Consider the following 25,656-nt stretch of genomic DNA (forward strand, 5'->3'; position numbering starts at 1 on the left):
GTTGCTGTTGTGTCTTTAGGGGAAGCAGGCCAGCATTATTGTGACTTTACAAAGGGAGGAGGGGGGGGCACTGTTTGTCTTTATCAACGCATGGCGGCTACAGTAGTCAGCTGTTAGAAAACGGGGGCGGAGCTGGATCTGGTTCTACTGGATGACTCACTCCGTTAACCCAAAGCACACTCATTCACTCATTTACACGCACGCCACCGCGCAATCGCACACGCACGCACACACCCATTCGCGCGCAGGCACGTTAGGTGTGAGTGCAGTGTGTAGTGGTGGGTGTGGGAGGGGATGGGGAGGGCTGCCCGTCTGAAGAGGGGTTCCTAATCAGCGCGCATCAGCACCGTTCATTCTCCACTGGAGGGCGAGTGGTACAAGAACACCGGGACACTCCGGCGGGAGGGAGGCAGAGTAGACAGTCGGAGGGAGACGGGATAGAGCAGCAGCAGCAGCAGCTGGAAGACACGCAGACAGGCGGAGACAGAGACAGAGACAGAAAATCCCTACCCGGACCCTGCACAGCATCATTTTCTCTCCGCCGTCGGATTAAACCCCCTCTCCATCTCCAACCGCGAAACCACGTAAGAAACACACATAAAGCTTTCTGATTGCTGCCGAGAGAACAGTCAGAGTTTACCGTGTCTTGGGTTAAGGGCTGCTCGGTTAAACGTGCGCCAGACTGAGTTCAATTTAATGTGTTTGTTTTGCTGCCAGACGGACACTGGACCCTTCATTAAAACTCCATCACGCTAGCTCTCAGCGGCACTCTCCAAATCCTGCTCTCATCAGTCAGACATCCTCTCGCTGCCTCACTCTGTCACACACACATACACACACAGCTGGAAGCAATAGCATTTGCTAGCTAGCTAGGCAGACGCATTTAAATAGACCTTTTGGTTTTTATTATCGAATTCACTCCAGCTTTGCTCGGTGAGCTCTCTGCTAGGTGAATACGGGACTGCAGAGAGCCGCCGCGGCTTGAAAACCTGATGAAATGCGGGGCTTATTGACGTTTCCAACGGCTGTGAGGCTAGCCAGCGGAGCTAGCTGTAGCGGGACAGAGCAGAAGCCAGCCGGCCGATGACAAGCACACTGCACACTGCACAGTGGCCATAAAAGTCAACCCACAAACCGAAGATTTTATTTCTTGCATTTACTCTAATGGGTGCTTTTTGGTTTATTGCACTACATATTTGGAGCTTAATGCCCTGCGAGATTTGTATGATAATGTAAATTTAACATGCAGAACTGGTGCATTCTCAGACTGTTTGCTGCTAGCTGCAGCTTGCCATGCATGCATCCATCCCAGCTTTGCAAGGTGTCATTGATTCACCGTTACGCCAACTAGAAAACAGTGTTTTTTGTGTGCCCGTAATGCCAGTGTTTAATCAATCAGCACAGCGGTGGTAAAGTATCATAAAAATAGTTGCATGGGTGATCAAATGTCATAATTTGTGTGTGAAATCATTCACGGTGTGCTCTTTGGATTTTAAACAATCTATTTTCGATAGAGGAAGATGAAAGCAGAGCAAATGACAGCCGAAACTCAGCAGGTTCTTCATTTTCATTTCCAAAACCAGTTTTATCCGTTACACCCCGGAGGCAGAGTGATATTTGTTCAGGAATAACATGTGCTTGTGTGTGTGTGTGTGTGTGTGTGTGTGTGTGTGTGTGTGTGTGTGTGTGTGTGTGTGTGTGGAAGGGGGTGAGGGACTGTGTAGACTTGTTTGCACTGTATAAAGTATTATTTTTCCCTCTAACATTAACTTAAGAATGAGTGTAGAAACAAACTTGTTGCATCAGCTGTTCCCCCTGCTCTCACCAACTTGCTCTGCAGCCTTATTTGCATACTGAATCCGTTTTCTTTTTTGGGGGGGAAATTGCTGCACAGGAGTCTACTAGTGCATATTAAATCGACCACCAAGATAGCTGTGGTCAGGCAGCAAAGAGCGTGTCACTCCCCGTTATTGTGAAACCCTCAGAAGGTCGCCTCCCACTCCCTCCTTCCAGGCGACGTCCTCTGCAGCCTGTGAAACATCGCCTCCATTATGTAAAGAAAAACAAATTCTGCTCTGGCTTATTGACACTGCCACATAAACGTTTGACTGGCGATTACGGAGGCAAACATTACCCTCTCTCGCACAATAACAATCCCTTACCTGAGGCTTAAACCCGGACTGCGAAGCATTTTGATGAATAGAGGTGGACTAAGAAGCTTAAAGGCTAACTGAGGGCGTGCAGGTGTTTTTATTATTTTCTTCTCTTTATGGTCGCCCTGACTTTAGTGCACTCGGTGATCAGTGTCTTCGGGGGAAATTTATATGGCTGGAGGTTGCTGCACGGTAAGAGTTTGGCTGCATAGTTCAGCTTGCGGGATAAACCTTGTTATATTTGCAAATTCTTCACTTGATCTAAATTGTTAACCATCATTTTTAGTTTTACCGATTAGAACAAAAGTGACTCCAGTTTGCCATCTTCTGTTATCACTGGTACTCTTTAAAGTTTATCAGCCTTGATAGTAAAGCTGGTGTTATTTTCACCTTGTCTATATGTCCTGCAGGCAGCTACTGTAGCAGGAACTACAAACTGAAGTACTCAGACCAAGTTTTGAGTACTTTGCATGTGCTATGCTGGTTTCCTGAAAGCGGTAGCCCAGTTGATGGTATCCCAACCATTCAAGATCAACATAACTTTATGGGTTTATAGTTGAGCAAACATGCCAAGTTTGAAGGTGGATCCCATGGCATGTTGCCACTTTTTTTCATTTTTATTTCTGCCAAGGTTATATAATTGCTTCAGTTTGTTCTTTCTGTTTAATAACAGTGTTATTAACAAAGTGTTACATTTTACCGTTTACCTTTGGAGTTTCATCCTGAAATTCTTTGGAAATTGAGAGACATTGTCTTGATGATCTCAAGAAAATACCACAATCTGGATCCAGGAACTTGATTTATGCATGTGGAGGGAATCTTCAGCCCAAGTCTTGCACTGCTCTGCACTCCTATGCATTTGTAGCTCCTATATGAAGGTTTTTAAATATTGGGGTGTGGTTTTAAATCTCACTGTAGATGCTTCTGCTAATTTGGTGAGGACAGACTTCCCAGTCCAGCAATTTTAATTGAAGTTGAGGTGTATCTGGAGTACACTGGAGGGACACTTTTGTGGCTGTGAGATAATTTGTAACTAAGCATGTTATTATGTATATGTTCAGTGCAGAGGAGATTTAGCTCTATTTAAAATGTAAAACTGGGCAGATTGAGGGTGTATACTGGTATATTATATGCAATCGTTAAGCCAATAAGAAGAAGTTAGTTTAGAATGAAAAAGCTAAACTAGATTTTAAGTCTTGGATGTAAAGACAGTGTATGAAAGAAAAAGGATGAAACTAAAACAGCATCTCAAAGCCTGGCATTGTTTTGTTGTGGATGTGAACTTGATTAGGCCATGAAATGGTTGTAAGACAGACATTACTCAGCATCAACTTTCGGGGTGTTTGTATCTCTGTGGAAAGCTTGAGGGTTTGGTCCAACTGGAGAAAAATCTCTTTTTCTCTGTCTGTTTTCTCACAGCGTTATTCTTGCCAGCATGATATCGATTTGCTCGAAGGTTGGAGGTTTATTCTAGCGGGACTGGATTTGGAATCCATCCAGTGGCAGTTTACTGTATATCTTGATTGCCTGTTTGTTTGTTCGTTTTTTCTAAGACTAGCACGCTTTCTCTCCGTGGTTTCTTTTAGACTTGGGAGGGCCTGGTCTAGAGTCACTGACCTTTCTCCACCTCTGGCAGTTTGTTTTAACAGTTCTATGATTTGTAGAAAATGTTTTTTCTCTTCTGTGTTCCTGCAAAGAAATCTTTGAAAGTGGAAGTCCTGAAAGCCAGATGGACTAACAGACCAACAGACGGGTAATGTGGGCACAGCGACTGACAGGACCAGTGTTGTTGTAATATGTTGAAAATATGCTGCATCGCAGAGCTCAACATGTCTGATCTTTGTTTTCCCTGGCAAGGGAGTAAGTGGAGGGAATCGGGGTGTGTTCATCTCTGTGTGTGGTTGTATCTCAGCTTCTGACCTTCCTATTGTGTAGCAGGGTTTTAGAACTCAGCCAAATAAGTCCACATTCAGGGTTTTGTTATTTGTGAAATTCTCTCCCCTTCTAACTCTATGTCCTTTTTTGTCTCTGCAGGCCGAGATATGAACTCCCGCTGAAATTATTGATGCTGAACTGGTGAGTTTTGGGGCTGCCAGTGATCGCTGCAGCAACACAAATGTCCTTTTCTTGCGTTGTGTTTCTTAGTTTGTTGTTACATTCTGCCCAACTGCGCCGCTGCCTTACAAGCCCCTGGGGCAAATATTAAAACGACACAGCGTCCAGAATTTAGTTGGACATAACGTTTGGGAAAACCGAGCTTGCGATAAATCAATCAATGTAATGTACGTGTCAGTGTTTGATCTAACACATTTCTGCGTGTCTGCGTGCACTAACATCTACCTGGATCTTATTTTCCTGCCACTCTTTCTTTGAGGCCTCATTAGCGAACACAGACACTTTCTTTCCCGCATTAAATATTACAAACACGTTGTGCCGACAACTGGAGAGGACAGACATCTTATTGGATTTGTGCTGAGTGATGAAAGCATGAAGTCTACATTTTAATTGTATCTTTCATGAAAGGCTGATATTCGCTGATCCACTGCACACATCACTCATTGATGAATAGGTTGCGTGACTGAAGCTGTTGATCTGTGTTCCCCCGTGCCAAGTTTGACACTTTAATGAAGCTCAAATGTGATTGCTGTCTATGTGTTCATGATGTATTCTGTATTAATGATGTGTAGCATCAAAGCTGTCTGTTAGCTTCGCCTGGTTCATTTTCATATGTCTCTTTTTATCGAGCAGAGAGGTGTGTATTATCTCTAAATTATTCTGTTGGCAAGAACCATATGACTATAACTTGATAGTGACTAGGAAACGTAATTCTTAAAACATATATCTAAGCATTGCTTTAGAAACATGTTTTATGATTACCACTTATTATATTATAGTTTGTGATAAAGGTTTGATTATTGAACAGTAAGCTGGTCTCCACTGCAAACTGCTGGTATTTCTGAAATACACAAAAGGTGTCTTTTGGCAGTCTGTCCCAACAGAGGATGGATATCTCTCCTAACTTGACATATTCTATGGCAGCGGTCCCCAAGCCCCGGGCCTCGTACCGGTCCGTGAGTCGTTTGGTGCCGCGAGAGTTGAGGCTCAGGTGTGAAATGTGTAGTTTTCTGGGGTTTTATCGGTTTTCAGCGTTATTTTGTTATCGTTTTTATCATTAACTCGGTTTTCCTGGGTCTTTTCATGTGTGTTATGAATAAATCTTCTTTTTTTCGGTACCGGTACTAGTTTTATTTTGTTGTATTTATCCGCGACACCTTAAAGGCCGGTCCGTGAAAATGTTGTCGGGCATAAACCGGTCCGTGGCGCAAAAAAGGTTGGGGACCGCTGTTCTATGGAATACAGTCGTGAAAGTTTTTCAGGAATCTATCCCGTCCTGTGAAAGATTAAGTACTCCCTTCTACAGGGATTAAGAGGGTAAATGGTAGCCAGGTGGTGTCAGTCAAATATGATTAATGGATCAGCTGCAAGTGTGAGAATCTCTATAAAAGCAGAAATTTTGGTAGTTTGTCGGTTTTGAATTTTGAATTTATTTATTTAAAAGGGACAGTGCAGTTAAACATAGTTCAAGTGCAAGACATGAGACTGATGTACCGCACATAGGTTTATAGCTACTGCTAATTTTCAACAATTGTCCCTTGTTGGGCTTACAATCTAAATAAATACATATTACAATAAAACATAAATTTTCATAAAACCAAATTACATCATAAATACAATTACAATTGATAGACAATAATTTAAAATAAAATTAAAATCATCAGATAAAATGACTACAACTTTGGTTTCCCTTTAACCACACTTTAACCTTCAATGTAAAAGATCTAATGTCTGTAATCAGTTTGATATCGGTTGGAAGTGTGTTCCACAGATGGCAAGCCTTTATAGAAAAAGCCGACTGACCGAATGTAGATCTGCGATATAATATCTTGCAGTTGCCGTTCACTGCCGTTTTGAGCATTCATGTCTATGTTAACACAATGCCACAATCTTTCATATGAGTGAAGTCACCCCAGGGTCAGACCACTAAATTCTCAGAGAAACTGCAAAACCCCAAGAACCACAGCTCAGACTCTACAGGCCTGTTAGCTTGTTAAATGTTGAAGGTCATGACAGTTCAGTTGGAAACACGAGACTTCAACAATAGGGCTTTTTTGAAGGGTTGCTGGAAGAAAGCCTCTTCTTTCTTATATGGCAGCACAGATTAGGGCTGTAGAGTTGCAATCTGGACAACCACAAGACGTGAACTATGTCTTTTGGACAAAGTGGAGATTTTGGCCATTATGATTCCACGATTATTGGTGAAAACCAGATGCAGTATATCAGCGCAGACACTTCATACCAACTGTCAGCACGGTGATGGAGGGGTGTGATTTGTGCTTGTTTTGCAGATACAGTACATGGAAATTTGGAGTCATTGAGTCGACCATGAACTTCTCTGTATACCAAAGTATTCTACATCTGACTTGGCTGAAATTGGGTCATGTAGCAGGACAATGATCACAAACACAACAGTAAATCTCTAACTGAATGACTGAAAAATAAAAATAAAAATCAGGGTGTTGCAATGACCTAGTGGAAGTCTAGACCTCAAACCAATTGAAATGTTCTGCATAAGCAGATGCTCACAAACTTCGATGAACTAAAACAACTTTGTAAACACGAGCGGGCCGAAATTCCTCTGCAACAATGTGAGAGTCTAATAAAGTCAAACGAAAACTTATTAATTAGAGTTGTCATTATAAAGGTGCTTCTACAAGCTATTGAATCACTTTGTTTTCATAGGATGGCAAAGAGTTCTGTGAAGACTCTTTTTCATGTGTATGTTAAGAAAACAGGGCATGAAGTGACATCTACAAGTTCAATCTTGTGATTTACATACCTGGATAATTATGCACTATAACAAGTGTTATAAATATCAGTTACAACTTTATACTTGCCTTCCAAATAATGTTTATAGATGACTTACAGAGTCTTTATTACCTGCTTAAAAAGTATGATAAACATTAGTTGCAACCTTACTGTAACCTTTCAGAAAATGTTAATAGATGCTCTGCAGATCAATTTTTAGCTCACAGTATTCATTTACCATTTCTTAAAATGGTTATTATAAAGTACTGTCAAGAATTTACTAATAAAACCTCATCCTATTGGGTTAAGCTTGTACTTTAAATCCACCTGTACCAGTGTGTATGGCTTTTCACAGTAATAGATCGTGGGTAAATTAAAAAATGAGTTATTTGGTGGTCATTGAAATAGACTGGGATATATGTGGCGCTTTCTAATCATACTGCCCACTCAAAGTGCTATTTGCTACTATGTTTCACATTTAATCATACATTCATACAATATTTTATTCGTCACAGTTGTAATACTTGATCTACGTCTCATCCATAGCCAGTTTGCCTAACAAGCATGTCTTTGAACTAAGGAAGGCAAAGTAAACCCAGCAGAAATCTACACAGAGGGAAAACATCCCAAGGTGGGATTCAAACCAGGAACATTTTTGGTGTGAGGCAACACGCTAAACATCCTGAGCTTACACTTCAGTAACTACATGTGAGAGGAAAGAAGGGAACACCCAATCCTTTGTAGACAATGAGGAATAAAACAGTATATAATAATCATAGTTTACATATCAGTTTTGCCATCATGCCTCACCTTATTTTAGCGTGTATACCATCCTGCTGGTGCAGGCTAAAAAACGTTTTAACTACCAGTGTTGATTACCGTAATTGTCGGGCTATAAGCCGCTACTTTTTGCACAAGCTTTGAACCCTGCGGCTTTTAGTCAGGTGCAGCTTTTCTATGGATTGTCCATGATTTTTGTGATATCGTAAGACGATTTGTTTTGTTTGTTCCGCTGTTGTACGGCACTACGTTGCCTGGCGGAAGGGCATGTGATCAGACACACAGTATTGGGGTTCAAGAGTGGTATGTTGGTCACATGTCCGTCCGCCTGGCAACATAGTGCCGTACAAGTAGCGCGAAAAACAAACTTCAAAGTAGCGCTACGCGTTCAGCGGGAGGCGTGGATGACGAGCGGCAATAAACTTGCGAAAAGCAAGTTATGCCCAACTCCACTGGTGGAATCTGACAGTGTGGAAAAGTGTGAAAACATCCATGATCACCAACGGATTTCGAAGGGCTGGACTGCTGCATGATGGAGAGGAGGACACCGCCACGGCCCTTCTGAGGGTGTTCGACTCTGACACTGACAACGAGGATTTGTTTGGTTTTGAAAGTGACAACGAAGGAGAGAAGCGGAGAGTGGATGACGTAGCCATCCTGAGCCTGTTCGTATCCGACACTGGAGAAGAGGACTTTGGTGGTTTTAGTGCGCAGGAAGAAGAGAAAGATGGTGGTGAATGACTGACTTTTCTTCTTGTTAAAGCCGTGTCACTGCACCTGAGCCTAAAAGGTAGGCCGAATCTATTTTTCTGGTATGCTGTAGGTTATTGTTATGTACTACATTTGTGAAGCACAGTACATGTTTCGTACTTGTAATTACCGCTACTTGTACATATACCTAAAAAGTTATGCAAATATGTACCCATAACTTGTTTTTCAAAATATTAATAGGGGTGCCATCTCTTTCCTGACAATTCCCTTTGTGCATATTCTCTTACATATGATAAGTCAACATTGAAACACCTGCGGCTTTTAGTCAGGTGCAGCTAATGTATGTACAAAACAGGATTTCCCCCTGATTTTAGCTTGTGCGGCTAATATTCAGGTGCGCTTTGTAGTCCGGGAAATACGGTAATGGTTATCAATATTTGATACAAATTCTTTTTACCAACATGATTTTTTGTCTGTCATCATGTTATGGAGCATTCCTGTAAAAAATCAACACCTCTTTGTGTTGAAGGATAAAATAATAAGTTCAGTGCTTCTTCAAACGGAGAACATAAGATCCTTCCTTCTCACATGTAAGAGAAGCTGTGTCAGCGGCAGCAGAGTCAACACACCTAAATACCCACTGCAAATATTTACACGGATCCAGCACTCTGCAACTTTGTCCTACCCTGATGCATTTTAAGACCTTGGCATTCATCGAAAATATGGATGTGACAGGCACCTGAGGCAGCACCCGGAGAGAGAAGATATTACTTTTGGAGGAGCTTCATCTTTTAATGTAATCACGTAGCATAAAGAAAACAAGTCCTCGTAAATGGCCATAGCAAAAGAGTTACAGAGAAATGTAAACGCTTCAAAGTACCTTCTTTTGGATATCCAACGAAGCTGTAACACTGCTTTTGTGCAAATGTGGCGTCTTTCAGTTGTGCACTTGCTTAGAAAGCTTTCTAAGAAACAACATGAAAGACTCTGTCCTCGGCCCGTGACAAGGATAAAAGGGTCAGGAAACCTCAGCATCCGCCCCCCTCCCGCCTGCTCTCTGCTCTGATAAAACCACTCAGCTCCACTCCCACAGTCTCATCTTCACGTAACACGATAGCTGATCAAAAAGTGGCCTCAACCCTCACTAATCCAGATGTTGTGGATTATAGAGCTATGTGGGAGTACTATTAGCTGCCTAAAGAAAGAGAGAGATCAATGATGAGAACGCGTGTCTTCACTACAAGGGTAAGTGTGGCTCGAGGGGGAATATAATGACGGGGGTATTCTCTGCAGATTCTAAGCCAGCAGCAGAGGGAAGGAGATGGGTGGTGGTGCGAGTGGGGGTGGTGGTAGTGTCGGCAGCGAGTGAAAGCAGAGCAGATAGAGAGCGAGCGAGACTCTTACTCTCACACCAACAGATGGAAGCTACAGTCATCAAGTCAATATTTACTCTTTCTTAAGAAAAAATTGGCAGCATCGGCCTCGCTGATTCAGTAGCGGGCAGCAGGAGTATCTGAGCTTGTGTAAAAGAGGATTTGAGGAGTAAAAACAACACTTCAGTGATAATAACTGTGGCTCGGCTCCACGCGTCGCTCTAAAAATACGTTGGGACGAACCCTTCCCTCTCTTTTGTTAAACGCACACACGCTTGCGATGTGCGCATTCACTTTACCCATAGCTCAATCCACTGCGGGGATACATGTGAACGCAATTTGCACTTCCAATTAAACTGTCGACCTTCGCTCCAGAATGCAAAACGTGATTCTGTACCGTCCTCTCCTGGATAGCTATTATTAACCATCCCAGGCCCGTAATAGAGAGCCCGCGGCTTCACAACGCACCGACGAGGATCATTGCAGTCAGCAAAATTATCGCATTTATCAACACTGTCAGTACTTGAAGTGGAAAATTAGCAGATATTTTACAGACTTATCGATCAAGCTTTTAATGGTTTATCTGTTTGCGTTACAAATGGGGCAAATGCAGGGACGTCTTAAGTGTCTTCTTTAGGTGTTTGTTGAAAATAAAGCAGAGCATTAGTGTGTTTTTAGGAGGATACCAGTCATTTATATTAAGACAGAGAGCACTGTGAGAGAATAAGTTAAGATTCTGAAAACTGCAGAGTACGTAGGGCGAGGGTTAGCCTAAAGCATCCCGCCCAGCCTCTAACACAGCTTCAACGCGTGACTTGCTGGCCTGATCAGATGACTTGATAAACAGCAGGAATGTTGCTTCTTCCTCTCTCTACAACACTGCCCTTGTGGCATGGTGTGTGTGTGTGTGTGTGTGTGCGCGTGTTTAATTTAAATTATATAGCAGTGATATAAAGATGTTCAGGTTGGATTACGGATTATGTTTTTTGGTGAGTTTCTTGTAATGTCCTGAGGCGTTATCATAACATGACTTTGTGTGTGTGTGTGTGCCAGAGGGGTCTCTTTAGGCAGCCCACTACTCTACAAGATAGCAATTATGTAACACTTCAGAGATTAGCTTATCATTTACCCTGCTCAGCTCAGTGGAAATGCAGAACACAGTACATGGAACAATTGTCTCTACTTTGTTGTTGACTCGGATAATAATAATGGCTGCAGGTGAATTCCTGCAGTATATGTAGATATAGTAGTTAATATGGGCCTAATTTATGTCTTTCTTTGGGTTTTTTGGTTTGAAAGACAAAGCGGATTTTAATGGCATTTTTTTTGGAGGCTTTCTTTGGAGTTTGTAACTCATAAACTGAAAAGTACAAGCAGGGAAACAAACAGATTTTAGGTGGAGTATAAACACTGGGTTTAATAGGCGAATAGTTCCCTTCACATGGCTTTCCGAGCACTGCCAGAAATTTGTCAAAGAGCCTCGGTGCATTTTTCATCAGCCACTTCTTGGATGTCATTTAAACAAACCTCTGTCCTTAGCACATAAATCCTTTAGATGGCTATCATAACAAACTGTAGAAGCAATGTGAAGTTTAGAAAAGTGTCACGAAGCACGTGGTAAGAGGACAGATGTAAATTTTCCAGTGAAAAATGCTCAGACATTTTCCTTAGGTGACGCAATTATAGCACACGACATAGACTAGGAAATTCTATATGCTGTATATATTTACTAGATAGGAAATTGTAAATTATATATAACACATTGCGTTCATATGCATATACAGTACATATATCTACGATTGTTCCTAGCACTTGCTGAATTATAAAGATGTTTCCACTTGCAGAAAACAATCTCTAGAGCTTCAACAAGCTTTGTCTCTGTGTCCTAGTAGTGCCTTCTAAGGTTGACTTGTTGCATGTTTTTGCATTATACATTCATGTTCTTTTAAAAGCAATGACAAACCAATAGAGTACTGTGCCAATTTCTCGAGTCACCTCTCATTTCTTTATGTTTTGCTTCCAAGGAGCCAGAGTTTCTGTTAATTTCTTTAAAGGGGTCTTGAGCAATTGCTTCCCAAAGTTTAGTTTTCGGACATCGGCTGCTCATTTACTCATCTTCACTCCAGTCCTTGTACCTGACCATTTTTAGAGGAATATTTTGTTTAAGATACTTAGCACTAGGGCTGGGCTATATCATACTGTTCACGGTAATACTGGTGTAATTTTGGGCAACGATAGGAAAATGAAATATCGCGATAGAATATGGGTAAAACGCGCATGCGCAGTGCCTTTGTTTACATATGCACATGGCGGCGACGCAGAATGAGAAGCGCGAAAGCGGATCGTTGAATGAAACGGATGAACCAGAATTGGTTTGTAAAAATGCTGCAACTTCAGTGGTGTGGAACTGGTTTAGCTTTCGTCCGTCAGATACACAACAAAGCACTATTTTTGGTAGCGCATGCTAGCGGGCCGTGGTTATTACCGTGTTGTTTGGAAAATACGGCACACTTCAAATCAATCCTTTGATTTTTCTGAAAATCGACAGTACCCCTTATAATCCCGTGTGCCTTATGTATGAATTCTGGTTGTGTTTACTGACCTCGAAACGATTTTATGTACACGGCGCTCGAAAATCTGTCAAATGTTTTAGTACGACTTTGCTAAGCTACGAAGCTGCACCGCTTGATGGATTGTCGGAGCATTACGGCTATCGTAGGCGGAGCCTCGCGGAGTGATACGTACTGTGCTTCAACATAATGTTACCGTATTGTGTGTGTGTGTGTGTGTGTGTGTATAACCTCTTTTTAAGTTTTGTGGATATTATACATGGTTATGCTGAGGATATGTCGGCCAATTTCCACTGGAAATTCCTTTCGGTTAACCTGTCAGCAAGGAATTTGCACTGTTACATTTTTATATAACTTTAATGCACATAAAAAACAGCTGCTTGTTTAAGTGAAAATACATTGATGGGTTTTGTTTTTTTTTTTGCACTAATAAAGTTGTGGAGTTGTAAAGTATTTTGTCTAGTGTCAATTATATCGTCAGTTAATCGTTATTGCAAATTTTCAAATGTATATCGTGATAAATATTTTTGGTCATATCGCCCTGCTCTACTTAGCACTCCCTCTAGCATAAAAAACTGTTAAGCATAAAAAAGTCACCTAACTCAAGGGGCGAACCAGTATTTTGTCTACATGTAAAAGTCATCTTGGCAAAGAACCTAAACTGTAGATGGCTGTATGTCTCCAGCCATGTATGAAACACGCTGGAGGCTCTCTCATGTTGGGCTGCATTTTCGTTAAAAGGATTTTGTTAAAGTTAATGGAATTATAAATGCAGAGTAAAGACGGCTTAAAAACATTACAAGAAAGCTGCCTAAGAGAGTTTAGAGTCTTTCAAGCTTGTTGGAATAGTTTAAACTTGCGTATATTTTGCCGTATACACTTTATTTCCAAGTCTGTTGTCATCTTTCAGTAAATTGCTAAACCTATTTCTCATTTTCTAGCAAAATCTAAATAAATGAGGGGTGGTTCAATACTTGCATTGCACAGTATTATAAATAAATAAAACTGAAAAGAGGCTGAACATTAAACACAGAACACAATAGTTGTGTGTTTCACTGAGAGTAAGCACACACAAACTCCTTTTGTTTATGAAGCTCCTGTTATTATTTAGTAAACTTGCTAGAGTTTGAATTAACAGTGAGAAGAAAACTGTGTGAGCGATTTCACTGCAGCACTGAAAACAATGATTACTTTCACCTAAGGCCTTCAATTAAAAGCCTCTTCCAGACATGCACCTCATTATGCAAATGTGCCGGTAATTTTATTTGTACTTTTTGGTTCAAGTCACTTTTCTGCAGAAGTCAAGATGACAATCTAAGGAGGTCAAACATCCTGTTAGATCAATCTGTGGACATGTTGTTTATTATTACACACGGTTATACTTAGGTTCCCATCAATTTGCTCTCCTCAACAGCTTAAAGTATGAACAAACATTCAGATTACTCAAAATGCAGTCGCCGTGCTTAACTCTTTACTACCGTGTGATTTTTACAGCTAAAAGCTGATTAGATTTCATGCTGCACACAGTGTGAAATGTTTTCTGCTTAGCAACTGAGAGCATATTGGTTACCATGTTGAGGAGGTGGAGTTGCAGAGATCGGATATTAGCCTAATAGCTTACTCTGGCTGCTCTGTTTGTTCTTTAATGAAAAATAATCATCTTTTTTTTGGTGACAATTTTTGATGAATGTGTAGTCCATTTCATTTTCTGCGGCAAATTGAAATTTCTGCCTTCCTCACAGTCAAAGGCACCCAGCATTGTGTCGTTGAAGTGTTTTTAATGTGAACTAGAAGCAGCTGTCTGGGTGATATTAGGAGTAATATAATACAACCGTGCATCAGTGTACAGTAGACGGTCAGGCTAATATCAGTGAGGTCAAATTCTAAACATTCATGTGGGATGACATGAATTCATCATCTCCTGTCAATCCTTTGTGTGTTAATAGACAATATGAGTCCAGCACGGGGCTGGCAGACTCCATCACTAACAAGAAGAACAAATAAATGAAAGGGTAATACGTTTTGTAAAGTGCCAGGGACTTCTTGTCCTCGTCCGTCCTCACTGTTGCATAAGGCAAAAAATTTAAAATCACCTGTTACCATCTTGGCTCTGTGATTCAGCCGATGTAGTCTAGAAGCCAGTTAGATGCACAGGGCATCAAAAACAAATTGCTTTATGGTTAGCATTGTAAAAAAGTAAACGTGGCAGTAGGGCTGCACGATTAATCGTTAGAAAATCGCGATCTCGATTCATACTTATGTGCGATCTCATTTCCAAATGACAACGATTTAAAAAAAAAAAAAAAAAAAAAAAAAAAAAGACGACGACGATTGTACCGCATTTTGATCCGGGACGTAATCTGCATGAAAACAAGCGCTCACTCTTCCTGCTCAACAAATGACAAGGGCGGAGCCTTATACCACGTGATACAGAAGCTGGCTGCTAAAATTAGCAGGGAAAAACAACGGAGAGCACGTCAGGGATGACGAGAAAGTGACTGGAGAAAATCCGTCCCGGTCAACCACCCAAACATCAATAACCGGAACCTTATACAGCGCTTCCCTATACCCGTCGAACTCCCGCAGGCACAAAGAAATTACGGAGGCTATTACTTATCACCTGACCAAAGATATGGCTCCATCAACACTGTGCAAAACGAGGGATTTAGGAAAGTGATCAACACCCTAGACGCTACACAGTGCCGTCCCGCAACTATTTTTCTATTGTTGCACTACCTGCTCAGCAACGGTGGAGACGGCATTTCAAGCAGTACAACATTTTGCAGCAACGACAAAATGTGAGATATTTGTTGTTTTTATGTTTATTTATTGTTTTTATGTTCAGTCTCAACTGTTACGAAGTTGTTGTGCAGTTAATAAGCGCAATAAATATTTTTACTGGAAAAGAAAATCGTGAGAGAATCGTGATCTCAATTCTAAGCAAAAAAATCGTGATTGATTTTATGCAATATCGTGCAGCCCTACGTGGCAGCATCTTTGCTGAACTCAGCCATGTTTGACCTGAAAATGAGAACGGGACCAAAAAATGTGGCAGACTGAAATCATTAGCTTTTCACACACCATTAGCAGCACATGTTTCATATTGTTATGTTTGGCTTGACTTGAAGCATTAGATGGCGTCTCAAGCTGTAGAAGAGTGTCGGCTGTGAGTCACAGCAATGCTGGCTGAAAAAGCAAAGCGTAAGTGCATGTTTGGATAAAATGACTCTGGTTTGCCTTGCTTTAGTCATGGAAAAACAAGAACCTTTACTTTCACGCAGGTGTTTGCTGCTTTTAGTGCCTACAGGTGAAAATGGGGTCAAAGTTTAAAAAAAATGTTTAAATTATTTTTAAAGCTGTGAGCAAAAACATGATAATCACAACCTGCAACATCAGAGAGAACCACGCTCTCTTCTAACAGTACGCCCTTTTTCAAATACCAGTTGCCAAACATTATGTGTGAATTGCTACTTTGTATGCATGCGTGTCTGCAGGAATACACAGACTTGTATTTGCAGAGGAGCAATAATCAGCTGCCACTCTAGAGACTCTCAGCTATGCTGATTTTAATGACCAAAGCATCCACCATATCTTAGCAACTAAGTCCAACTAAGTACGCAGCTTTGGTGAGAGCAGTGTAGCGGCACAACTTTGAAAATAAGAACAAAGGAACCACCCAGTCCTTTGCACCATTATGTTGAACGGATGAAAAAAGTAAAAAATTAAAAATTACATGGGTGGCACACCAAGACTGGATGTTTTTTTTATGTATTCAGGAGAGTCTTTGGATTAAAATTGCCTAAGCTTTGTTAATAAATGCATAAATGTTATTTATTTTTTACTTCTGTAACCATTTTGTCTTTTTAAACTCCTTCAAAAACTCAATTTATATTGTTGAGAGGATTTTATAGAATAACCTGGGCATGAATCAGATATCCACATTGATGTGGCTCTACAGCTAATCAGCCAGTCCTCTGCTACCTTCTTACACCTGCATGAGCATAACCTCTGCACGTGAAGGACATGCATTTTATGGTGAACAGACATTTCTTCGAAAATGTGGCGAGACATTGTTTTCATTTTTGAATGATTTTTTTTTATAATGAACCTGTATTATATAACATTGGACAGATGGATGACTGCAGTGTTATAGATTCCTGGTCAGAAACTTAATCCCTACAGTATTTCATGTCATAGCAGCACAAATTATGCTGTGTAATAGCTATGAGCTATTAGCTGAGGTTGAATGGTTTCCTACCATTGGTCCATGCTAATAAAATCTACTAATTAGCCTGCACAATGGCGGAAGGGGAGAAGTGCTCTCCGTTTGTGTCTGATGTGCGCAGAGAGACCAAGACCTAATTCTTTCCCTGTTAAAGACAGTCGTCCATCATTCTCCAAGGCAAAGCGAGCGATATTCTCTGACTCACTAAGCAGAAAAATCCTCCCGCTCACCTTCTCTCTCCCTCTGCCAGGATTTTACTCTCTTTGGCTGCCTCTCACTCTTTGGCCCTCGGGGAGCTGGCTTCTGACAGCATCACACAGAAAAAATAAAATTGAAAAGTCAAAGTGTATGTGAAATGTTTTGGTGCCTGAGCAGCTTTGTCTTTGTCTGCTTGCCTTTCTCCCGTCCTCCATTGTTCTCTACCGCTCTCAGGATGCCGCCCTTTTTGTCTTTACCTCTGATTTCAATTTCACCCACGTTCTACTGTGAAGACAGTAAAGAGAGTGATGTTTCAGGTTATTTATTCCATTCATGCCTGCGTGGGTCTTTCTGATGGATTGTAGTACATGAATCTATTGGGAGGGAAAAAAAGGACGAAAAACAAAACAAACTCATAAATAGTTGAGAGAGCTTCTAGCACCACTCCTGGCATGACTCATTTTGTTTATACTGCAGTGTTAGCAGAAACCGAACGTAAGTTCCAGTGAATGGTGATAGTATTGAGTTCAAGTCTTTATATTTTAACCGCTACCACCCCACCCAAGTGGATGCAGCAAATTAAGTTGTGTTGGAGTTTTGACATTTTAAAGCCGGTTAAGCAACACCAGTTCTTCCAGAGTCATTGTTATACAACTGTTGTTTACTCTCAATTTTCTTTTTAAATTGTGCTGTTAAGTAAGTAAAAAGGTCAATATTTGCTGATGTGTTTTGATGTGTGTGAATTGGTGTTGAATCGAAGAAGACGTGAGGTATCCAGAGAGATGCATTTCTTTCATTTTTCCTCATGTTTGCAGGTTTGTCACTAAATAATTGTAATTTGTACATTTTAGTCATATAAAAAATTAGGCTGGTGTTTATGCAGTTCATGAAAATGTTGCTGAATGGTATACTGCACAACTTTACTATCAGTATTCCTTGCAGTATAGGAGTATGTTACTCAAAATATTTGCATTGAGTGATTGTGGATACAGTTTACGAACATATAGAAGTATTTTGGTTCGTTTTTTCCCTTTGTTTCTTGCCACAGCAACAAAAACAATCAGAAGAGCTCCACATGTCTGAATCGTTCAGAGGTTCATGACTTTGGATCTTGATTTTTAAATGTTCGTCTTTCATAAACGTTATTAATGTTGCTAATTAACCACAGTTAGTGAAACTTAATAGGTACTGAATACCTAAAGGTCCTACTTAAAAGTTGTTGTGGACTCCTTCAGCAGCTGCAGAGCATGTAAAAGGTGAAAAAAGCTATGTTCTGGGCTTTAGAGTCACCACCAAAGATAAGACACAAACATTATTACTTAATTTGAATACTTCCATTCGTACAACAGGTACTTCTTTGGGTAGAGTGTTACTTTCTTTTTTTTTTTTCTTTTTTTTTTTTTCTTAAGACACCATTTGTCTTAAGTATGAGTGCCAGACATGTTAAAATCCAGTGGCACCAAGGCATTAAAATAATGTGATTTTAAAAAAAAAAAGGAAAAAAAATAAATAAAAATAGAGTGTTACTTTCAACGGGTAGTTTTGTTTTGTCTGCTAGCAGCAGTAACATGCAGCGGTAACATTTAACTAGCTTGTGGCTATTCACTACCTGGACTTTCATAACAGTAACCCTTCTATACTACAATACAATACAAGAAGTAATAGACAAAGGAGTTCTTAAAAAAACTTTATCGGATATATAAATTACAGGCTAGTAAATATCCTGGCTTAAAAAATAACTTTACTTCTTTGTTATAAATGTTATTGATGCATTTATGTTATTTGTGGTCAGTGCAGCTGTGTGGTCTTTTTTGTATGATTTGGATTGAATTTGATGAATGTTTATTGGTATCTTTTTGGGCTTCTGGATGTGTCCAGGTTGTTGAAGACTCCTCCTGTTGGTGGAATTTTACTGTTGGAGTTTTCCACTTTCACCCTAGGTTTGGATGAACACCATATTTGGAAGGCCCCAATTAGTGGAACATCAATAGAAAAGATTCGGTGTGTTGATAGATGAAGGCCTGCATACCAAAACATGCTCACCATGCCATGAGGATAAAGCCATTGGAGTTTGTTGGTATTTTAGTTTATTTCACACTCTACATCTTGATAGTTAGGAATACACCATCCAGATACTTTTAGTGTACTTCATGTAGCTAAATTTATGCACATAATAGAAAGTCTAAGTCCAGAGAAATGGGATTCTAGACACAGCAAAAGTCTTAATGCCATGGTGACAAGTTCTCTGAATTTTAAAATAAAGTCCTAACAGACTCATGTCTGTAACATTAAGTCAGATTAATTTCAGAAACTGGAAACTGGGGATTTAGTAACTTCCAGGAGCCTCAACTGGAAACCTTACATTGACATAAAGACATAATCCCCATAAAACTGAAAAATGTAATTTTTATGCTTTGATTTGTTTGCAAACAAATTCTGTGAAATGCATAAATTTGTAAATGTAGGAGATATCAGCCAACTAGGTCCTGATGGCACCTTCCAAACTGCATTACAGACAGTAGACTGGTGTGAGCTATTATAATGCAATGGTGATGTATGAAAGGTGAAGTGTAACTTTAGTGTTAGTGTTTGTCAAGCTTTCTATCCCCCAGTCTTCAGTCTGGTTTTCCTACTTTAGTCCTCCGAGAAAACAAACTATCCTGCGTGACACAGCTGCACACAAACACGGGGGGAGGGATTTCTCCGAGTCCTCCTTTGGTCATTTTGAGAGCTGATGTTATTTAATGTCCCTTCAGAGTCACTCTCAACATAGTCGCAATCGGGGGCCAACTGAGAATTATGATCTCAGTGCCCTGACAGGTGCTGCTCGTGGCAGCAAAGCCGTCAACAGCGCGTCCCACAGAGAGCTGCGCGTCAGCCTTTGGGTTGGGTCGATTTCCTGAGGCGGGGACATATGCCGTTAGTACTTGAACTGTCATTCTCTTCACCTCCACACCAGTTTATGTGAGGCATTTTGGTGTAAGCTTGTATGTGTAGATATTGGCGCATTATTTTCCGATTAGGCTATTTCAGGTAACACGGATAATGTCATTTCCCCGGCCAGATCCCATCCTGTGATACCTGCGGGAGTGTGTGCGGTTGGCAGTGTTGTTGTTTTAATCAGCACCCCTGTGTGCTTCCCCTGTAAAGCCGTCATTTGTTGAGTGATGGTCGGCACAGCTGTTACTGTTTATACCATTTAAATCCTGTGACAGGCAGGGGAGAGATTAGCAGCCTCTTACCTGTTGCTTTAATCAAAGGAATGATTACCGCATGGCTGGATGTTACTTAGGATAGCACCTACTAAAAATATACTCGTGTGTGCATGTGTGTGTCCGCACAGATGCACAGAAAGAAGAGATGTAGCGAGAAACATCTATTTTTTGTTTGATATTGTGTATTCATGACTGAACTCTTTTAGCTGTGTTGCTGGTTGGAGTTTCCATGGTAGCACAATTGAGTTCCAGTTTGTTAGCTTTGTCCGCTAAAGTGTAAAATATCTGTGTCCACTCAGCAGCAGCATCGCTTATTTTCTTCTACTTATTATTATCCCTAGTAACAGCAGCAGTAGTATTTTACATGTTTCCTATGTCGGTTCATTCTTACTTCGATGGATAAAAGAGGCCTGGTGAAAAAGCAGGACCCAAGTATTGTTAGCCTGTTCTCTTTATAGGGCTCTTACTAAATTACTTAGCAGAACATGAATATTGGTGTCTGTACATGTGTCATGGCTTTTTTGATACACAGTGTATCTGCTGATGCTCTACCCTGGCTGAAGAGGCCTGTGAACAGCTCTTGTCCAGTGAGTCCACTTGACATGTGGAATATTTGATCTACATAAGCTGCAACTGTGGGAGAGGCCTATCTACATGAAGAGGGGGAGAGAGGGATCGGAGGCAGATGACTCAAAATAGATGGTGCCAGATCAATATCAAGCTCTGGATTAACTTCATTACATGGGCCTGCTTTTTGCAAGGCCCAACTGATGCTGGGATTTTTTGGAGGTGATTTTTTTTGGTAGTAAAAATGTTGTGAGGTCAATAATTAGCTGCACAAAACACAATTTTTGCACTTGTACTTCCATACATCACCACTGTAGATTTTAAATCAAACAGTGAATAGGTGACTCAAGTGCAGTGTTTCAGCTTTGATGGTGTTGTTGGGGCGATCGTGGCTCAAGAGTTGGGAGTTCGCTTTGTAATCGGAAGGTTGCCGGTTCGAGCCCCGGCTCGGACAGTCTCGGTCGTTGTGTCCTTGGGCAAGACACTTCACCTACCGCCTACTGGTGTTGGCCAGAAGGGCCGATGGCGCGATATGGCAGCCTCGCTTCTGTCAGTCTGCCCCAGGGCAGCTGTGTCTACAACTGTAGCTGCCTCCACCAGTGTGTGAATGGGTGGATGACTGGGTGTGTAAAGTGCTTTGGGGTCCCTAGGGGGGACTAGTAAAAGCGCTATACAAATACAGGCCATTTACCATTTTTTGGTCGTATTTTGGTTTGTTTTTGGTTTACAAACATTTTTAATTAACAAGTTAGGAATTAATCAATCAATCAATCAATCAATCAATCAAAAGTTGGATTGACAAGCAGTTTCATGGCCAAGTCAAGCCTGCTCCCTCATTATTTCATGACAAATGATGCGGGCATAATATCTGAAGTTATAGTTTTTTACTATAATGTTAAAAACAGGGTGCTAAGAGACGTCAGTGCAAACCAAACAAGCAAACCTATGGGAGAAGTCGCAAAAACATTAGGTGTGGTGCAAAAAGAATGAACGCACCGAGCAGCTCAGCAGCACCAAAAGGCCTGAAAAACCACAGAAGGCAACTCGAGTGTGTGACGACAGAGTTCCATTGTTGAGAGAAACAGCTTTACAACATCTAACCAAGTCAACACTTTCAAGGATGTAGGCGTATCCCTGTCAAAGTCTACAATCAAGAGATACCTTTATGTAAATACAAAGCATGTACAATGTAAATACAGCAGGTTCATAAGGTTCAAACCACTGGTTATACTTGAAAACAGGAAGATCGGATTATACGGCACGGTTTGGACAGATGAAACCAAGATTAACTTTCAGAATGATGGAAAAGGAAAAGTACGGAGAAGGGAACAAACATGATCTGAAGCATACTGTATCATCTGTCAGACATGATGGAGGTAATGTTATGGCATGGATATGTATAACTGCCAGTGGCATTAAGTCACTAGTGTTTATTGATGATGTGCACCAGGATGGATTGTACTACACTTGCTACACTCTCTCCTCAGATTCAGCCAAATGCTGCAAAATTAATCAGACAGCGCTTCACAGATGGATAGATAATGACCCAAAGCATACTGCTCAAGAGTTTAAATAAATAAAATATTCTTCAGTGGCCATGTCAGTCACCTCGTCTTGGCTCAGCATCTTTTCAGTTATTGTATACAAACTGAAAGCAGACAAGCAGCAACTGAGGGTGGCTGCCGCCTCATAATCTTAAAGGAGGAAATGCAGCATTTTGACATGTCTACTGGTTCTAGACTTCAGGCAGTCATTGACTGCAAAGGACCTCTATCCAAATATAAAAACAGTCCATATATTGACATTGTGTTAGTTTCTCTAATTAATCTGGACAACAACTGTAGTATGTTTAAAGCTGGAACTCACGAGAGGAACCTGTCACAAAATATATTTCTCATTGGGCTTTCAAAAATCTCCACATTAACAAGCAATCATAATCCCAGATGGAAATACAACCTTAAGAGCAGCAACTTTCCCTCACTTTACTTGTTGAAATCTAGCTTCTGCTGTCTACACTTATCTGGCAAAGTTTATCTTGCAAAGTGATTGTATAAAGAAACCATTACTGGCCTGTTCCTGTTCTAGCGATGTGATGGTGATGTGAGAGACACGAGCAGAATCACCGTCACTCCTAAGTACAGGAAATGATGAGAAATTTTTCTTGTCTTCAGGCCTGAGGTACCAGATGCCTTGCCAAAAGAGGGATTATCTTCTCCTTTCCATCTATAGTTTGGTTCTTGTTTCACTCATCCCAATCTGTGTTTTACATTTACGTTTTAAGCTTTTAGCAGACTCTCTTTTATTTTCACTGACATACCTGCCTCTCAGAAGCTGCTGCAGAGCAGATGTGGAGGTGGTGCCGTTTGTCTAATTTGCCAGCTCATTTCCACCAATCTCTCTGACAGAGGCAGCCTTTCTTACGGGAAGCGCCTTCCATTAAAAGTTTATTTAGCAGAAGCCAGAGGAATGATTAAAATTCTGCACTTGCCAAATAGGATGAGGAACATTACTGGGGAGCTGGTGATTACACCCCAGTGTGTGCGTTGTGTATGTGTGAACAGGAACATGCTCGTGTACATCTTTTTCTCTGTCAGTGTCTTTCCTAAAGGCATCACAATCATCTGTAATATGACTATAAGTGTATGAGAGGAAGCTGAATAATGAAGTTAGCACGTATCTGCAAATTGGACTTAATTGCTTTTCTCTCCCCCTCCCGTTTGTTTTTTCCCCTCTCTTTCTAGAGTGGTCCACTGCTATCGTCCAGTGTTTCCCCTCCCCTCAGTTTTCCGTCTCCCTGTCTGTCAACCTGGTAAGTACTCTCAGATTCACCTCCCACATATACAATACAGAGGCTTTCAGTGTTTTTCATTCCTTTATGTAATCATCAGCTCCCTTGCTAGCTTGAACTACAAATTGGTTTAACCTTTGCAAAACAGAGCATCATTTCTGTAAAAAATGTACATATTTATGGTACATGACAGCGTGGTAGGTATACAGTATACATACTTATGTTGAGTACAGTTAGCAGTCATTTGTCTTTTCAATTCAGCAAAGTGTGTTAGACAGTGCAGGATTAGCCTAACAGACAAGACTTAATGTTGTGAGTTAACTGAGCCAGAAATCTGTGTGAATAATGACTCAGTCAATGAAACATGAGGAAATTATGTGTCGGAATAGGGAAAAACATCAAGTTATTAAGTGATATTTCACACAGTTCTGCTAAAAAGTTTAACAGATTTGAAAGTGTCACAGATCAAAGAGACATACACTCGGTAATTTTGAATTTAGCGTGTACACCAAAGAAAAACCAACACAGTGCAGCAGCAAACTGAAAAATCCAAAACCACAAATTTCCAGTTTACCATCATTTCCATCCAGGAAAACATCATTTCAACCACTGGATACATTTTAGAGGTTTTACTCTCTTTTTAATCCTTTTGACTAGAAGTGAGTGAAATTTATAACTTAAAACATCTTCAGAGCTTCTTTGTTTCAAGTAAAACTCGGACTCGGATGTTTAACATTCATCATGTGATAATTTATAGTCGTTTGATGAATTTCATTTAGCTCCTTTACCGTTAGCTCATCTCTCTCACGCTGTCAGATCCTGTCATCAATATTTTTCACAGGCTAACACAGTGAGACAGTAATTTACTGTTACCATACACCAGCAGCCACTTTAGAATCACCAGTTAACCTGACAAACATGTCTTTGGACAATTTTAGACCGAGAACCTTTTTACTCCATTGACTAACTGTGCTGCCCAGCTATTTATTGTATTGGCCAACCCGTATAAATAATCTAACAATACTATTTTTTGCCAAGCACATCTAACACTGCACCCACAGACACTTTTGTTTTGTTTTGCACAAATGAAAACCCACTGAATGCATCAGGGGGTATCTGGAGTTCAGTATCTTGCCTAAGAACATTTCAGCTCAGCGTTGAACCACTGACCTTCTGAATAGGAGGCAACCCACTCTAAATCCCGAGCCAGCATGAACAACAAACTTTCTGGGGGCCATAGGAGAGAAATGGGTAACCAGTGAGGAGAGTTAGTGGTGCATCGACGAGATGTAACTGGAAAAAAAGGATTACTTGTACTACCATGCCCCAGACCCACTTAAAAAAACAAACTCCAGAGTTACAATGTTGACTTCCACATAGTTTAAAAATCATACATCTTTGACTAACATAAAAAAGGACAAGTTTAGTTTATCTGAATTATTATTGTTATTTTGCCTTTGTTGATGGCCGTATTGAAAATGGCTCCACATTTTCTGATCATTTTTAAAAAAATTAATTATAAAACAGTGTGTTTTTTTGCAAATACCAATTTTACTATTTGTGTCCATTTGAACAATTTCCCTGCAAGGTGAAGTCACCAGCTGTGCTAACAAAATATCAACTGGTTAATTGTTGAGTTAAATCAATAATCTTAAATGCTTTTGAATGCTTGTTATAATCTTAAATGTGTATGTGCTGATTCTGTTGCATTATAAAAGAAAGGCCTAACTCTGAGTACACTCTGTGCCAAAGTAGACAGGAAGCGCAGGCTTTTGCAGAGCGTGCTTGTGAAAGTTACTTTGAGGAGCTCTTTTATTCATTTATATCTTTTGATTAAGCTTTTAGTAGAGGTTCTTGATTAAAACATTTATTCAACATATTACAGATATAGTTTCAGTTAGCTTATTATGCACATGAGTATTGGGCTCTCTTCTAATAAGACAAAGTTAGTTTGAGGTCGAGCCATACACACACACACCTGCACACACTGTAGGTAGGCGTATGTTCTAGGTGAGAGTTCAGATATATTTGCTTGCAACTGCATTTTTGTGCGTGCAGAATTGCTAGTTTGTTGCAGAGCATGGCCTGAGGTTTTGGAGAAGCGAGAGTCAGAAGATGGACAGGAAGCACCTGCCGTGGAGACGGAGACAATGTTCTTTTCAAACTGTGTTAAAAGTCATTGTGGTTTTGATTTGACGTATGCATATATT

The 25,656-nt window shown here is 40.6% G+C and overlaps 1 protein-coding gene across 3 annotated transcripts in view; it reads left to right on the top strand.

The window, feature by feature from the left end:
- Nucleotides 1–208: 208 nt before the first annotated feature.
- plcb4b (phospholipase C, beta 4b) overlaps nucleotides 209–25,656 on the top strand; it is a 74,744-nt gene continuing 49,296 nt past the window's right edge. For 2 of the 3 annotated variants that reach the window (XM_087851921.1, XM_087851923.1), the window contains exons 1-3: nucleotides 209–584; nucleotides 4,188–4,229; nucleotides 23,400–23,467. The gene's annotated coding sequence lies outside the window, so the exon portion shown is untranslated. Of the gene's footprint in view, nucleotides 585–2,222; nucleotides 2,346–4,187; nucleotides 4,230–23,399; nucleotides 23,468–25,656 lie in introns of those variants that run through there. The other variant, XM_087851922.1, reaches the window with a different exon arrangement.

The sequence above is a fragment of the Neolamprologus brichardi genome, chromosome 15 (genome assembly GCF_056152115.1).
Source record: "Neolamprologus brichardi isolate AB-2024 chromosome 15, ASM5615211v1, whole genome shotgun sequence".
Taxonomy (NCBI): domain Eukaryota; kingdom Metazoa; phylum Chordata; class Actinopteri; order Cichliformes; family Cichlidae; genus Neolamprologus; species Neolamprologus brichardi.